We start from the raw sequence: 15,452 nt of genomic DNA, 5'->3' as shown, positions 1-15,452 counted from the left end.
TTGAGAAAATTTTTCTATGGTTACTTGATTCATGTTCCCTCTCTCCCCTCCTCCCACTCCCCTCCTGTAGCCAACAGGCAATTCCACTGAGTTTTACATGCCACTGATCAAGACCTATTTCCATATTATTGATATTTGCATCTTAGTATCAATTCTAAGAGGGAAGAGTGGCAAGGACTAAACAATCAAGGTTAAGTGACTTGCCCAGGATCACACAGCTAAGAAGTGTCTGAGGCCAGATTTGAATCTTCATCTTCCTGACTCCAGCCCTGGTGCTCTATCCACTGTGCTACCTATCTGTCCCGCATCTTTCATTTTTGAAGAGAACCAATGCATCACTAGATATGTGATAGCTTGACTGTTTTTGAGTTAGATTTAAGTGAGTCATACAAAGTCATCAGCCTCACTGTCTCTTCCAGAGTCAAATATTCAAGACCAGTAAGTAGCAGGGCAAAAGTTAGGATGACTGGAGATGGTCTGGAATGCAGTGAATGATATTGGCATCTTGGATGTCTATCCAAACTCTAAGCACTTCACAGCACCCACCTCAGCTGTTAGCTGTTGGAATAAGTTGTTCTCATCCATCCTTTCTTCCATGGGAAGTCTTCACATGCTTGGGGTATACATCTCCCTAACTCACAAACAAGTCTGAGCTCTGTCAGTTACCTTCAACCTGGTTTAAGCCTATTTGCATAGAAGGCTTTACCAGAGTGTGTCTACTTCATATACTTAAGCTTCTTGGAGCCACAGATGTACCAAAGCTACAGAGAGGTCAAGGAAGATAAGAACTGATTTTTTTTTTTTGAGACTCTTTGAATTTATCAGTTGAGAGATTTTAGTAGAACTGAGGAGGGAAATTTCAGTGAATGGTGGAATCAAAAGCCAACTTGAAACAGGTGGAGAATGTTATTTCCTTCATGAGTTTTTATTGTATGTGTGATATGTGTCTTCTGTCACATCATGAGTAATATGGAAATATGCATTGCCTGAAAGAGCTATATACTATTTACTGCCTGGAGAGGCAAGGAGAATCTTAATCCTAAAATATCAAAAAACAAGTGTCAGAAATGGTTTCCACATGGAAGGAAGGGGAGAAGAGAGAGAGAGAGAGAGAGAGAGAGAGAGAGAGAGAGAGAGAGAGAGAGAGAGAGAGAGAGAGAGAGAGAGAGAGAGAGAGAGAGAAAGAGAGAGAGAAAGGGAGCAAGGGAGAAAAGGAGAAAAGGAGAAAGGGGGAAAGAGAGAAAGAGAGAAAGAGAGAGAGAGAGAGAGAGAGAGAGAGAGAGAGAGAGAGAGAGAGAGAGAGAGAGAGAGAAAGAGAGAAAGGAAGAAAGGAAGAAAGGAAGAAAGGAAGGAAGGAAGGAAGGAAGGAAGGAAGGAAGGAAGGAAGGAAGGAAGGAAGGAAGGAAGGAAAGGAAGGGAAGGAGGAGAAATTAATAAGGATAGGGAAGCAATCACAAAGATAATTATTTCTAGAAGTTTAGCCATGAAAGGTAGGAAGGATAGATTTTATTCTCTTCTTTCCCTCCCCTTCTCCTTATTCTATCTCTCTACTCTCCCCCAACACTTCTTATATTCTGTCTTCTCCATTATCTTTATCTCTTTTCATTTCTCTTTTACTCTCCTTTCTTCTCTTCCTCTATCCTTCCTTCCCCTTCTTTCTTCTAGTCTTGAACAGAAATCAGAGTATATTATCTCTTTCTGTTGGTTTGTGTTTAACTCAGCTTCTATTCTGGAAGCTTTAGAAATCAAATTCCTCAGTCTAGAAAGAACCTTGAGAAATCTTCTAATTTATCCCCTTGCCTCAAACCAGAGTCATCCTCATAGCCAATCAAAATAAAGGAGAACCAATCCTGTGTTTTAAGATTTTCCAAAGCAGGGACTCCTGAGTCATTCATTCCATCATCTGGAAGCTCTTCCTTTTATTTAGCCTAAATATCTCTTTCATTTCCTCCTTTTCCATCCTATATAAAATCAAGTAAGCTCCTTCATTCCTCTGTTTCTTCCCATCACTATCCCTATTCATTTATACACTTTATCAAATGGCTACTCTACATTCAGCACTGCTTTAAGCTCTGGGAGTATGGAGAAATATAAAACAAAATGCCTGCCTTCAAGAAGGGCTAGCCTCCTTAGTGAGACAAGAAATGAAGACATGAGGGAGCTGAGATGTACACATGAAAAGATGCCTGACAAATGTATGAAGACAGATGACTGGTATGGCGAGTATTTAGAATGTTATCATCACAGACTACAGGCAGCTGGGTGGCACAGTGGATAGAAAGCTGGGTCTGGAGTCAGAAACTTATCTTAATGAGTTCAAATCTGGCCTTGCACACTTAGCTGTATAGAAATTTCCTTATCTGTAAAATGAGCTGGAGAAGGAAATGGCAAACTGCTCCAGTAACTTTGCCCAGAAAACCCCTAGATTTGGCCTTAGACCCTTGCTAGCTGTATAAGCCTAGGCAGGTCACTTCGCCCTGTTTGCCTCAGTTTTTTCATCTATAAAATGAGCTGAAGAAGGAAATGGGAAACCTCTCCAGTATCTTTGTGCCAAGAAAACTCCAAATGGGGTCATGAAGACATGATTTAAAATGATTTGACAAGAAGTCATAGATTGTCAGAGCATGGGAGATCCTTTGGAACCATTTAGTTGAACTCCCTCATTCTACAAAGGAGTAAACTGAGGACTTATCTTAAGGTCACAAAGGGGGCAGAGCTGGAAGTTGAACCCAATCGTTTCATCTTCTAACCTACTCTTCCTCCCATACCAAGTTGGTTTGTCAGTGGAGAAAAAGAGCACTATTGCTAGTGGTCAAGGAAAGCTTCAAGAAGGAATTGGAACTTAAGCTGGGCCCTGAGGATTGGTAGAATTTTTTTAACCCTCACCTTCTGTCTTAGTATCAGTTCTAAGACAGAAGAATGGCAAAGGTTAGGCAATTAGGGTTGAGTGACTTGCCCAGGGTCACACAGTTGGGAAGGATTGGTAGAATTTGAAGGGAAAGAAGGGGGAAACAAAACTCTATAGCCAGACAACTTCTTAGAGAAATGAATAAAGAAACACAGTGCGTGGGTCAACAAGTCATTCATTCATTCATTCAGTGCAATGAATAGTCCATGTCTGTCCCACTCCCCTTTCCCAACATGTCTTGAAAGCCCCTGTCTTTGGACTGACTGCAATCAGGATCATAAAAATGAGCCCATAGTGACAATTAATAACCAAGATAAAAAGAAAAATTGTTTTGAATATTAAAATTATAGACATAATGCTATTAGAAGCATGATTCGGAGTTTATGAAAACATTATTTATATTGATTTATTCCCAGAGCCATCAAGACTCCTTGAAAATAATTAAAGTTGACATATCCAGTACTGAAGCTAAATGTTGATATCATATAATGAAAATTACATGCTTGGGATCTGCTGTGCTGTAGGAGAGCATTAAAACAAATACCAACATCTGCAGCTTCCACCCCACATGGCTTATTAATTACACGGCAACCAATTGGCTCTGCATGGAGGCAGTGAAGGAGAGGACCTGAGTGGTCTTCCACAAGCCTGACATCGATCCCCTCCTCCCCTCCTCCAACCTTCTCTCTGACCATTCAGAGGCTTGAATGTTTCCTACTCTGCAAAGATGCCATGCTCCTCCCTGCCTCTGAGAGCCTCCCTATGTCCCACCTACCACATTTGAAATGTCATTGTCTCCCTTTCCTCCTTGTCTTTGCCATTCCTACATCCTCCACTCCTTCCATCACCACATTCTCCAGGCAACCATTTCAATTGTAATTACAACTTTACTCAGGCCCCCTCAGTATTTATTAGCTCATTTTGTAATCTGTTCAGCTGTAGTTGCTCCCTAAGTGTTTTTAAGTTTCTTTTCTCTGGATAGTGAAGGGAAGGCATTCCATCCTCCCCATTAAAACATGATTTCCCCTTTTTGTTCCCCCCTTTCCATCATGTCAGACCCTTCATGACCCTATTTGGGTTTTTTTAGCAAAGATTCTGGAATGGTTTGCCATTTCCTTCTCCAGACCATTCTATAGATGAGGAAACGGAGGCAAATAGGCTTAAGTGACTTGCCCAGGATTACACAACTAGTGTCTGAGTCTGAACTTGAACTCAGGTCTTTCTTGACTCCAGGTCTGGTGATCTTTCCTCTGCATCACCTACCTGCCCTGAGTTCCCCAAAGGCAAGGATTATTTCTTCCTTCTTCTCTATTTCTCTCTGTCGTTGTCCAGTCATTTTCAATTGTCTCTGTCTCTTCATGACTCCTTTTGGGGTTTTCTTGACAAGGATACTGAAGTGGTTTGCCATTTCCTTCTCCAGCTCATTTTACAAATAAGGAAACCGAGGCAAACAAGGTTAAGTAATTTGCCCAGAATCCCACAGCTAGCAAAGTGTCTGATGCCAGATTTGAACTCAAGAAGATGAGTATTATTTAGGCCCAGCGTCCTATCCACTGGGCCACCTAGCTGTCCCTGTCCTTCTGTGTTTAGCTTGACAAACATTAGGTCAGTATTTGAAAAGTACAACGTCCTCTTAGTAAATATGTTGATGCTGTTTTTTGACTGGGCCTGTGATTTTATCCATGTAAGGAGCTCCAGATGAAGGAATCCTCTCCCAATGCAAATCAACACCTTTTCTGCAATTTATAGTCTTAGAGAGTAGTCTGGGCTACTGACAGGTTAAGTGACTCATTCAAGGTCAGTCAATTAGTCAACTACCATTTATGAAGTGTCAGGCACTGAATTCAGTGCTGGAAATACAAAGAAGGGTAAAAGGCAGCCTCTTCACTCAAGGAGCCCACAGTCTAATGGTAGAGAAAATGGACAAACAACTATATATGATCAGGATACAGACAGCATAACTTGGGGAGTATCAACAAAGAGAAGGCACTAGACATTTATCAATAATATGAAAATAGATCTTGATCAATGACACAAGTAAAACCCAGTAGAATTTCGTGTCGGCTATGACACGAGTATGGGGGGGAGGGGAGGGAAAGAACATGAATCATGTAACCATGGAAAAATATTCTAAATTAATTAATTAAATTAAAATTTTCAACATATGCTAAAAAAAGAGAAGGCACTAGAATTAGGGGTGGAGAAAGGCTTCCTATAGAAATTAGGGTTTTATCTAGGATTTACTTAAAGTTAAGAAGAGAAATGAGGAGGGAAGCAAGTTTCAGTCTTGGGGACAGCCAGTAAAAATGCCCAGGAAATAAAGCATCTTATGGGGGGACCAACAAGGAGGCTGGCGTCCTTGAATCTGAGAATGGGAAGGATCAGGGAGATGAAGTATAAATTTGGTGTAAGACTGGAAAGATGGGCTGAAGGAGAAGAGGTCAGGTTGTGAAGAGTTGCGAATGCCAAAAAGATATTTGGTCCTGGAAGTGATAGGGGGCCTCTGGAGTTTATTGAGTAGGGAGGAGACATGATCTGATGTTTGATTTAGGAAAACCACTTTGGTAAATGAATTTGGAATGGGGAGAAACCTGAGGCTGGTGATCCTGCCAGGAGACCATTGCAACAGACCAGGCGTGATTTGGTGAGGGTCTATACCAGGGTGGTGTTAGAATCAGAGGAGAGAACAGGATATATGCAAGGGACAATACAAAGACAAAATCAAAGGGACCTGGCAGCAAATCACAATTTTGTGTTTTGTCCATTTCAGGGACAAAAGACACATATACAGGCAGATATGTGTGACTGAGAGAAAGTGAGGAGCTGAGAAGATAACTGCATTACTAACTTAGGTGAACAGGAAGATGACTGGTCGCTGTCCTTCTCACTCAAAGAGGACCAAATGACCTCACTGGGGATGCCTTTGACTTAAGTATAACTGGACATAGTAAGGCACAATTGCTGGAAGTGTTGATCTCACTGTCGTTTAGAGTAATTGAAATTCATGGCAAGACAAAAGTCAAGATGGTGATGGCTTTGCTTCTTCAGAGTCTAACCAAGCTCTTCTGCTGCCTTCTTGACTGATGGAACAAGTTGTTCTCATAGGAAGATGGCAGTACTCTCAAAATTGTGGAGAAGTTTGGAAAAAGAAGGGAGGTTTGGGAAGAAACACAAATGAGTTCAGTTTTGTTGAGCTGAATGTTGGGGATACAAAGATAGGCAAAAGATAGTCCCTTCACTCAAGGAGCCCACAGTCTAATGGGGGAGAAAACAACTACATACAAACAAGATAAAGACAGGATAAATTAGGGATAATCAACAGAGAAGGCACTAGACTTCGGCTCACTAGACAACTCAATGTGATAAGTTTGAAATGTATGAGTGGTTGGAGATGCCAGACTACAGTTCAGGAGAAAAATTGGGACTGGATAAGTAGATATGAGAGTCATCAGTATAAAGATAATTAAGTCTATGGGAGCTGATGAGATCACCAATTGAAATAGCGTAGAGGGAGAATAAAAGCTCTGTGAGACCTCCACAATGAGCAGGCATGACCTGGAAGAAAATCTATCTAAGGGGTTGGCAATTAGCAGAATTTTAGTCACTTTGGAGAGAGCAGTTTTGGTTGAATGATGGAGTCGGGTAGTAAAGAGTTAAAATAAGAGTGAGAGGAAAGGGAAAAATATCTACTATAGATGGTCTTCTCAAAGAGGTTAGCCACAAAAGGAAGGATAGATATGGGATGGTACTTAGTGGGGATAGACCAATCAAGTAAAGGTTTTTAAAGATGGGGGAAGACATGGGTATGTTTGTGGACACTAGGGAAGCAGCCAGTAGGCAAAGAGAGATTGAAGATTAGTGAGAGTGGAGAGAATAGAGAGGGTTAGAGAGAGAAGATAGAATGGAATGGAGTCATTTCTACATGGAGAGGGCTTTGCCTTAGCAAGGAGAATTATTATGTGAGACAGACATGAAGGAGGAGATAGTGACAGAAAGTATCTGGGTGATGTAAGATGAGGATGAGAGAAATGGAGACCCTCAGTGAATAGCCTCAAATTTTTCAGTAAAATATGAGGCAAGATTCTCAGATGAGATGGTGAGGACCAGGGGTGCCATGGTAGGTATGAGTAAGACTGACAAGACTTGGAAGAGCTGCATAGCAGAATAGCAAGTTAATTAGGCAAGTGTAAAGGGATTGCCTTACGGGAGTGAAGGTCCATTTGTAGTGTAGTAACACAATTTCATGTTTTGTCCAGTTCAGGAACAAAATACACATATACAGGCAGAATGAGTCTGAGATGGGACTTGAACAAAAAGTCCTCCTGGTTCTGAAACAAGGCTTCCATCTTTGTCTACTACTCTATGCTACCTCTTAGTAAATATTTATTTAATTAAAATAAAAAGAGTCATTGAAGCATATTTTAATGCAGATAAGAGAAGGAAAACTAGAAAGAATAGAGGAACATGACAGTTTTGAGAATTATAGATCAAATATATTATTTATATAAAAGAAGTCATAGACAACTTCATTTTTATGTTCAATCTATTTTTTCTATTCTATTATATATAGAAATGCCATTTAATTTAACATTTCTTAAATTCAGAATTTAAAAACATTAATTATACATATATACAAATGTGTGCATGTATGCATATGTGTGGGGAAAGAGAGAAAGAAAGAGAGAGAGAGAGAGAGAGAGAGAAATATTTCATTTCCTCTACTAACTTCCATTATGATCACAGAACTTTTCTTCCAAAGGGAAATTGTACTATTAAGTAATAAAAATGACACTTAAGAATCCTAAAATTCTGAAATGAATAAATGGTCAAAGGATATGAACAGACACTTCTCCAAAGATAAAACAACTGACACTTGAAAAGATGTTAGAAATCTCTAATAACCAGAGAAATGCAGATTAAAAGTTCTGAGATCCCACTTACCACTCATCAAATTGGCAAAGATAATGAAAGACAACAAAATTCAATGCTGGCACACCCTAAAAACAAGCACATTATTACAGTGCTATTGTGTGGAATTGTAAATTAGTCCAACCTTTTTGGAAAACAGTATAGTATTAGATTTTTCCATACAAAAATATGGGCAGCTAGATAATACAGTGAATGCAAGGTTTAGCATCAGGAAGACCTGAATCCAAATCTTGTGACCCTGGGCAAGTCTCTTCACCCTGTTTGCCTCAGTTTCCTCATATGTAGAATGAGCTGGAGAAGGAAATGACAAACCACTCTAGTATTTCTACCAACAAAAAAACCAAATGGGATCATGAAGAATCAAACATGATTCAAACAAGTGAACAGCAATAATAAAGAATCACTATTTACAAAAAAAAGAAAATGAACTCTGTGCACATCCACTAGAAAATGATTGAATAAATACTAATATTTGAATTAAATGGAAACTTCATTGCACCTAAATAAATGATAAATAAGAAGAATTCAAAGAAATATGGGAAGATTTATATGAAAAGATAGCAGGCAAAGGAAAGAGAACCAAAAGAATAATTGACTACTATCACTACATAAAAACCACAAAAACAACAACAAATTCATGCTATTCATGCAGTTGGGAAATAGAAGAAATGAAGAAAACAAAGATTATGTGAATAATATTATCTTAAAATAAATATATATGATACAAGCAAAAGAACGTTGGTTCTAGAGTAAGAAGACCTGATTTAGGTGCCTCCCCTAACCCCGAGTACCTGTGTGATGGTGCACAAGGCATTTAACACCTCAATTGCCCCTCTTTAAAATGAAAGGTAGACTGGATGCCCTCTGAGGTCTGTCTAGTTCTAGCTCCAATATGCATGCCCATGTGTTAGTTTGGAGACAACAATCAGCAATAGGGACGTTTGTTGATTTTGCAATCCTTTATGAGCTTTTATTTCTTTTGTTCATTTCCTTTGCACGATGGGGGCTTTTTTCTTATTTTCTCTTGTTTATTCACTTAAATGCCTGTATTTGTTCATGAAAGCAAAAATAGATTTTGTGTTTAAAAAACTCTATCCTTTTCACATCAAGGTTTAAACAATATAAACTCAACAATGTGCATTTTACATGTCTAATTCTCCACATAACCCCGTGAGAAAAATTCATTAGACAATCTATGGCATGTGATCTTGAAATAATAGAGAGAACTCTTTGACACACATGATCTTGGTTCACTTCCACAGCCACTCTTGGGGTAGGTGGGGCAAGAATTCTTATCCCCATTTTGCAGATGAGAAAACAGAAGCCCTGAGAAGCCAGATGACTAGTTCAAGATGATGCATTTAGGACTGGAATCTATATTCCCATCACACAATGGCCTTTCTCATTGATTTGGCAATCCCCATGGACTTAAGGGAACCTGAGTGTTTAAGCAACTTCAGTGGTTCTGCCAGTGTTCAGCAGAAGCCTGTAAAGAAAAGAAGAGGCCTGTGAAAATGCTTTTGGGGGCTAGAACTCACCAGTTCACTTATATTGCAATGCCTTCATTTAATTAAGTGCTTAGTATAGACAATGCTTCGCTTTTTTTTTTTAAAGACCCTCTTTAGAGGCCTTTTTAGGACTCATTAACTTTAAGTTTGTATCAGTCAAGTGGTTGTTAAGTGACTTCTTAGATTAACATTTGGAGGCACTAATTGACCCCAAAGTGGGGTGGGGGGAGTCCCCAAAAGCCTCCTCCTATTTCTGCAGCTTTAAGAAATTTCTTTTGGGCTCCAGCAAAAATGAGGCACCAGGAGACACTCAGTTATGGAAATCAAATCATTGTGCTAATTGACTAAATGCTTCAAATGAATTGATTTCAAACAAGGTCAACCTGTATGTGTGTGTGTGTGTGTGTGTGTGTGTGTGTGTGTGTGAGTGTGAGAGACAGAGAAAGAGACAGAGACAGAGAGAGTGAAAGGGAGGAGAGAGAGGGAGACAGAGAGAGAGACAGAGACAGACACAGAGAGAGAGACAGAGACAGAGAGAGAGAGAGACAGAGACAGAGACAGAGAGAGAGAGAGTCAGACAGAGACAGAGACAGAGACAGAGAGAAATTGAACGTAGGCACCAATGTTCAAAATTAATGAAGGGAAGGGGAGTTGCCAGAGCTGATGGACTGTGAGACAATTGGGAGGAGATGGGTAATACTATGGAGAATTGAGGAAACATTGATTCTTTGGAGAAAATGACTTCTACTCCTTTAACTTTCTTTCTCCTTCAGCGCTCCATCTACCCCATCCCATTATGGTTGTGATCCAGGTCTTAAAGCATGCCAAAAAAAAAAAAAACTAATATAGTAAACTCTATTCCAGAGAGCACATTCACACCCTGGGAATGGCTTCACTTTGTTCCCAATCACCACTGCCTTTCAGACATCTTGAGCTGAATGTCCCGTGTTGTTTAATTGTTTTTTTGTTGTGTCCAACCTTTCATGATCCCATTTGGAGTTTCTTGACAAAGATCCTGAAGTGGTTTGCCATTTCCTCATCCATATCATTTTATAGATGAGGAAACTGGGGCAAACATGGTGAAGTGACTTGTCCAGGGTCACACAGCTAGGAAGTATTTGAGGCCATAATTGAATCCAGGTTTTTGCATCTGACTATTCCCACCAAAAGTATATTGACCTCAATACACCGTATAATGAAGAGCTAAGGAATTCAGACATTTTCTAACTGTGTGATTCTGGGCAAGTCACTTAACCCCCATTACCTAGCCCTTACTGTTTTTCTGCCTTGGTACACAGTATTGATTCTAAGACAGAAAATAAGGAGGAAGAAGAAGAAGGAGAAGGAGAAGGAGAAGGAGAAGGAGAAGGAGAAGGAGAAGGAGAAGGAGAAGGAGAAGGAGAAGGAGAAGGAGAAGGAGAAGGAGAAGGAGAAGGAGAAGGAGAAGGAGAAGAATCTTCTCTATAATGTCCTGGACAGGTGGATACTGAAAACCTTTGCTCTGAGCCATTCTTTGGCAAGAATCTACCCCAAACCCACACACAGGGTTCTAATCATTTGGAAACTTTCTTTCCATCAAGTCAAATCTGCCCCTTCTTACCTTTTCCAAGTGGTGCCTTGTTCTGCCCTCGGGGGACAAGCAGATCAAGTTTAGCCCCTCCCCAGAGGGATAGAGCCCTCTTCATACTTCAGACAGTCATCTCTAACCAAACATCTTTTGTGTCATGATCTTGATGCTCTGGTTGTCTTCCCTGAATATCTTTCAGCTTAATAATGTCTTTCCATCCAAAAGGAAATACACCGCCCCAGCTGTGGTCTGAGCAGGAAAGAGGTCAGAGAGAGACTACAGCACCTCCACCTGGGCATCAAGATTCTTCTCATGTATCTTAAAATCAAACTGACTCTTTTTTGGCTGTCATAACCCCCTATTGACTCAGAGTGAGTTTGTAGACCACTAAAAACTTCAGAGTTTCCTTCTCAGATGGGGTACTGTCTAGTCCCTCCTCCATCTTGTACTTAGGAGGAGGGTAAGATGTGGAGGGGCAGAGGATTGAGGACTCTGTACCGGCACAGCCTGGGGAAGCATTGGCCCTTCCAGAGGTATGAATGAATGGCAGGGAAAAAAACCTTTTTAAATGCTTATTCTGCACCAAATACTATGCTAAGTGCTAGAAAAATGACTCCCGGAGGAGCTCACATCCTAACAGGGGAAGACAACACATATAGGATAAAGGGAACCAGAGGAGGGAGTTTTAGATTGGGGAGTCACAGAATAGCGAATGGAGCCAGAGGGCAATCAGTTAGCACACATTTTCTGGAAGCAATTCACCATTGCACTGAGTGCAAATTATGGATCCAACATTCTCTTAGCTCATATTTAATGTTGGGAAGAAATGAGGCACTGAGGCACTTCCAAATTATTAAACGGTTTTTAAAAATAATTAGCTTTGCCCCAACTCCACAGGCATATTTGAGGAGAGGGTGACACCTGGTTTTTCTAGCTGTGCCTCCTGCTCTCATGTCCATGTGGAAACTCATCTGGTCCTCAGGATAGGGCAGAGTAAGCTTCTGAAATCCACCAAGTCCAAGGGGCTCTGCCTTGATGTGGGTAGGACTTTTTTTTTTAACCCTTACCTTCCATCCTGGAGTCAATACTGTGTATTGGCTCCAAGGCAGAAGAGTGGTAAAGGGCTAGGCGATGGGGGTCAAATGACTTGCCCAGGGTCACATAGCTGGGAAGTGTCTGAGGCCAGATTTGAACCTAGGACCTCCCGTCTCTAGGGCTGGTTCTCAATCCACTGAGCTACCCAGCTGCCCCCTTGGGTGGGACTTTTTAAGTCCTAAAATGACCAGGAAGCTGCATCAAGGGAGGCAAGGGCCAATCAAGTTCCAGGGACAATTTTATTACCTTTTAGGAAAATCTCTGTCAAAGGAGAGGGGGGGAAAGAAGTGTTTAAGGAGGAAGTAGGAGGAGGCATAGACCTTAACCTTACCATGAGGAAGCACTGCTATATATTGGTTCCCTCAGAGAGTAGATGCTACCTTGAGTTTTAGAGATAAACCTGTGGGTCTGTACACTATAGCTTATGAGCCCCAATCAGTGTGCTTCCCATGAACAATAGGTCAATAGTCATAACCTACTTTTAGAAAATCATTTACTGAGAGTATAGTAAGAATAGTCAGTATTAGACCAACCATTCCCTTATAAATGTGGGCTCTGGGAGGTGTACTTTCCCTAATACACATGGGAAGAATGGGCTCAAACTTAAGAATATGATGATAGTGAGGCATATTTGTAGGATTAATGTCTGGCAAAGGCGATGTAAAGCTCCTGGTACTGAACAACTAAGAAGCTCGTTCTTCATAGAGTCCTTTTGATGGGTTTCCAAGGTCTGCTCTTCTCAATAGCCAATTTTCTTCTCTGTAACCAGAGACTTCCCCTAGGTAATTAATTGTCTTTCCATTTCTGCCTAGAATGTGTATCTCTATTAGTCTGCTGATCAGTAGCTCCCCTTCAAAAATATGTCTAGTGGGCAGCTAAATGGCTCAGAGGACAGAGAGCCAGGTCTAGAGACAGGATGTCCTAGATTCAAATCTGACCTCAGACATTTCCTAACTGTGTGACCCTGAGCAAGTCACTTAATGCCCATTGCCTAGTGCTTACCACTCTTCTGCCTTGGAACAGAAGAATACAACACTGATTCTAAGGCAGAAGGTAATGGTTTAAAAAAAAAGATTATATGGCCAATATGTATAGAGGATGGGGGAGAGAAGAAAATAACAAAATTCTTGAGATAGTTGGTTGGCTGGGTGTGAAAAGCATGAACTGCAGTTAGCTGGATAGAGTGTGGGTTGGCTGAGTTTGTGGTCACTCACAAACTCACAGATCAGGACTGGCAGAATTCCAAAGCTGTGATTCACTGCCTCTGAAGAAGGGGGGCAAGCCATTGTCTCTTGGAATTCAGGAGGAAGGCAAGGGATAAGACAGATACTAAGATTCAAGGGCTAGACGGCTAGAATGGATGGGAAGCCTAAACCTAACTTCTGGACACATTGGCTTCCATGTTGTTATTATTCACTCATTTCAGTCATGTCCGACTCTTGGTGACTCCTTTGGCATTTTCTTGGCAAAGATACTGGAATGGTTTGCCATTTCCTTCTCCTGCTCATTTTACAAGAAACATAGGCAAAAAGAGTTAAGTGACTTGCCCAGGGTCACATAGTTAGAAAGTGTATGAGGCTAGATTGGGGGCTTTGGGGGGGAGTTCTTGGAAAATATACTATAGTAATTTGTCATTTCTTTCTCCAGCTCAGAGATGAGGCAACTGAAGCAAACAGGGTAAGTAAATTGCCCAAAGCCATACAGCTATATGAGTCTGAAGTCAAATTCCAGGGCAGGCCTTCTTTCTCCAGACCAGACACTCTATCCACAGCACCTTAGATGACCTTTCAGCTTTCTTTCAGCTTTAAACCTCTTATCCTATAACTTCACAACTATCCCTATTAAATTTCACTTGATTAAATTCCCTCCATGCCCCAACGCTGCCGAGGATTTTTTGGTTTCCTGACTGTCATCTAATATGTGAGCCTCCCTACCAATCAAGGAATCACCCAATCAATGAATCAATAAATATTTATTAAGTTCCTACTTTGTTGCAGTCCCTGGGTTAAGCATTGGGGATACAAAAAGAAGTAAAAAAGAATTCCTGTCAACTATCATTTTTTTTATTTTTTTTTTAAATTAGGGTTTGGGGAGGCAGTTGGGTAGTCCAGTGGGTTGAAAGCCAGGACCAGAGATGGGAGGTCCTGGGTTCAAATCCAACCTTAAATACTTCCTAGCTGTGTGACCCTGAGCAAGTCACTTAACCCCCATTGCCTAGCCTTTACCGCTCTTCTGCCTTAGAACCAATACACAGTATTGATTGTAAGACAGAAAGTAAGGTTTAAAAAAAAAAAGCTAGAACTTATCTGGGGTCAGATTTGAACCTCATTTTACCTTCCTTCTCCAGGCCTGGCTCTCTAAGCACTGAGTCACCTAACTGTCCCACCAGCTAATTTTTTTATCCAAAACACCGCTAAAAATGTCAAACATCACAAGTCAAGGACACATCCCTAGGCCATGCTTCTGAATAGCTTCCAAGTTTTCACAACTATGTGGATTATTTATTCCATGTCCACATAAATCTACCATAATCAAGCCTGCATCTTCCCATCTTGTACCCAAGAGAAGCAACAGAAATTTTGTTAAATGCTTCACTAAATTATCTCCTGATCCACTAACCCAAACTTTAAAAAAGAAAAAGAAGGGCAGAATTGTACAGAGTATTCTCGATTAAGCTCCCCAAGATCTCTGCTTCCCTTCTTAGATCTTCCCTGAACCTTCCTTTAATATCTCATTCTAAAATTTTGCCAATTGTTGATGTCAAGCACACTTCTGTTGGCATCACTCGGAGCCTCAGCTTCCTCCTGGGACAGTAATATTTGTTCTGCCTACCTCACATAGTTACTAGGCAAGTCACTTAACTTCTGTTTGCCTCAGTTTCCTCATCTGCAAAAAGAGGATAATAATAGCACTTACCTCCCAGAGTTGTGATAAGGATCAGATGAGGCATCTGTAAAGTACTTAGCATAGTGCTTGGCACATGGGAGATGCTCTAACTAGCTAGGGGGTGTTGGTGTTGGCAGTGGTGGAAGTCATCATCATCATCATTGTAGTAACAGTAGTAGTAGTTGTAGTAATAATATTTTTGACTCAATTTCCTCATCTATAAAATGAAGGTAAAAAAATATACAGGATTGTGGTTAGGGTCAAATATATAGGAAATCCAATGAGACCAATTTCACAGATTCCTAGATATAGAGCTGGGAGGGACTTAGAGGTTACTGAATTCCAAACCCCTTATTTTACAGATGAGGAAACTGAGGCTGAGAGAGGATAAATGAATATTTGAGTCAGGATTAGAATTCAGATCTTTCTGACTCCAAGACCAACATGCTATCCACTCTGCAATCTCACTGCTTATAAGCATAGGGTATATGTGGTTTTCTCTATCTACCCCACAGGGTCAAAGGCTATCTCGAAGAGTTTGGAGATGTCTCTTCTCTAC

Source organism: Monodelphis domestica, chromosome 2 (assembly GCF_027887165.1).
Source record: "Monodelphis domestica isolate mMonDom1 chromosome 2, mMonDom1.pri, whole genome shotgun sequence".
NCBI lineage: Eukaryota > Metazoa > Chordata > Mammalia > Didelphimorphia > Didelphidae > Monodelphis > Monodelphis domestica.
The sequence above is the reverse complement of the archived record's forward strand: the minus strand, read 5'-3'. Positions refer to the sequence as shown.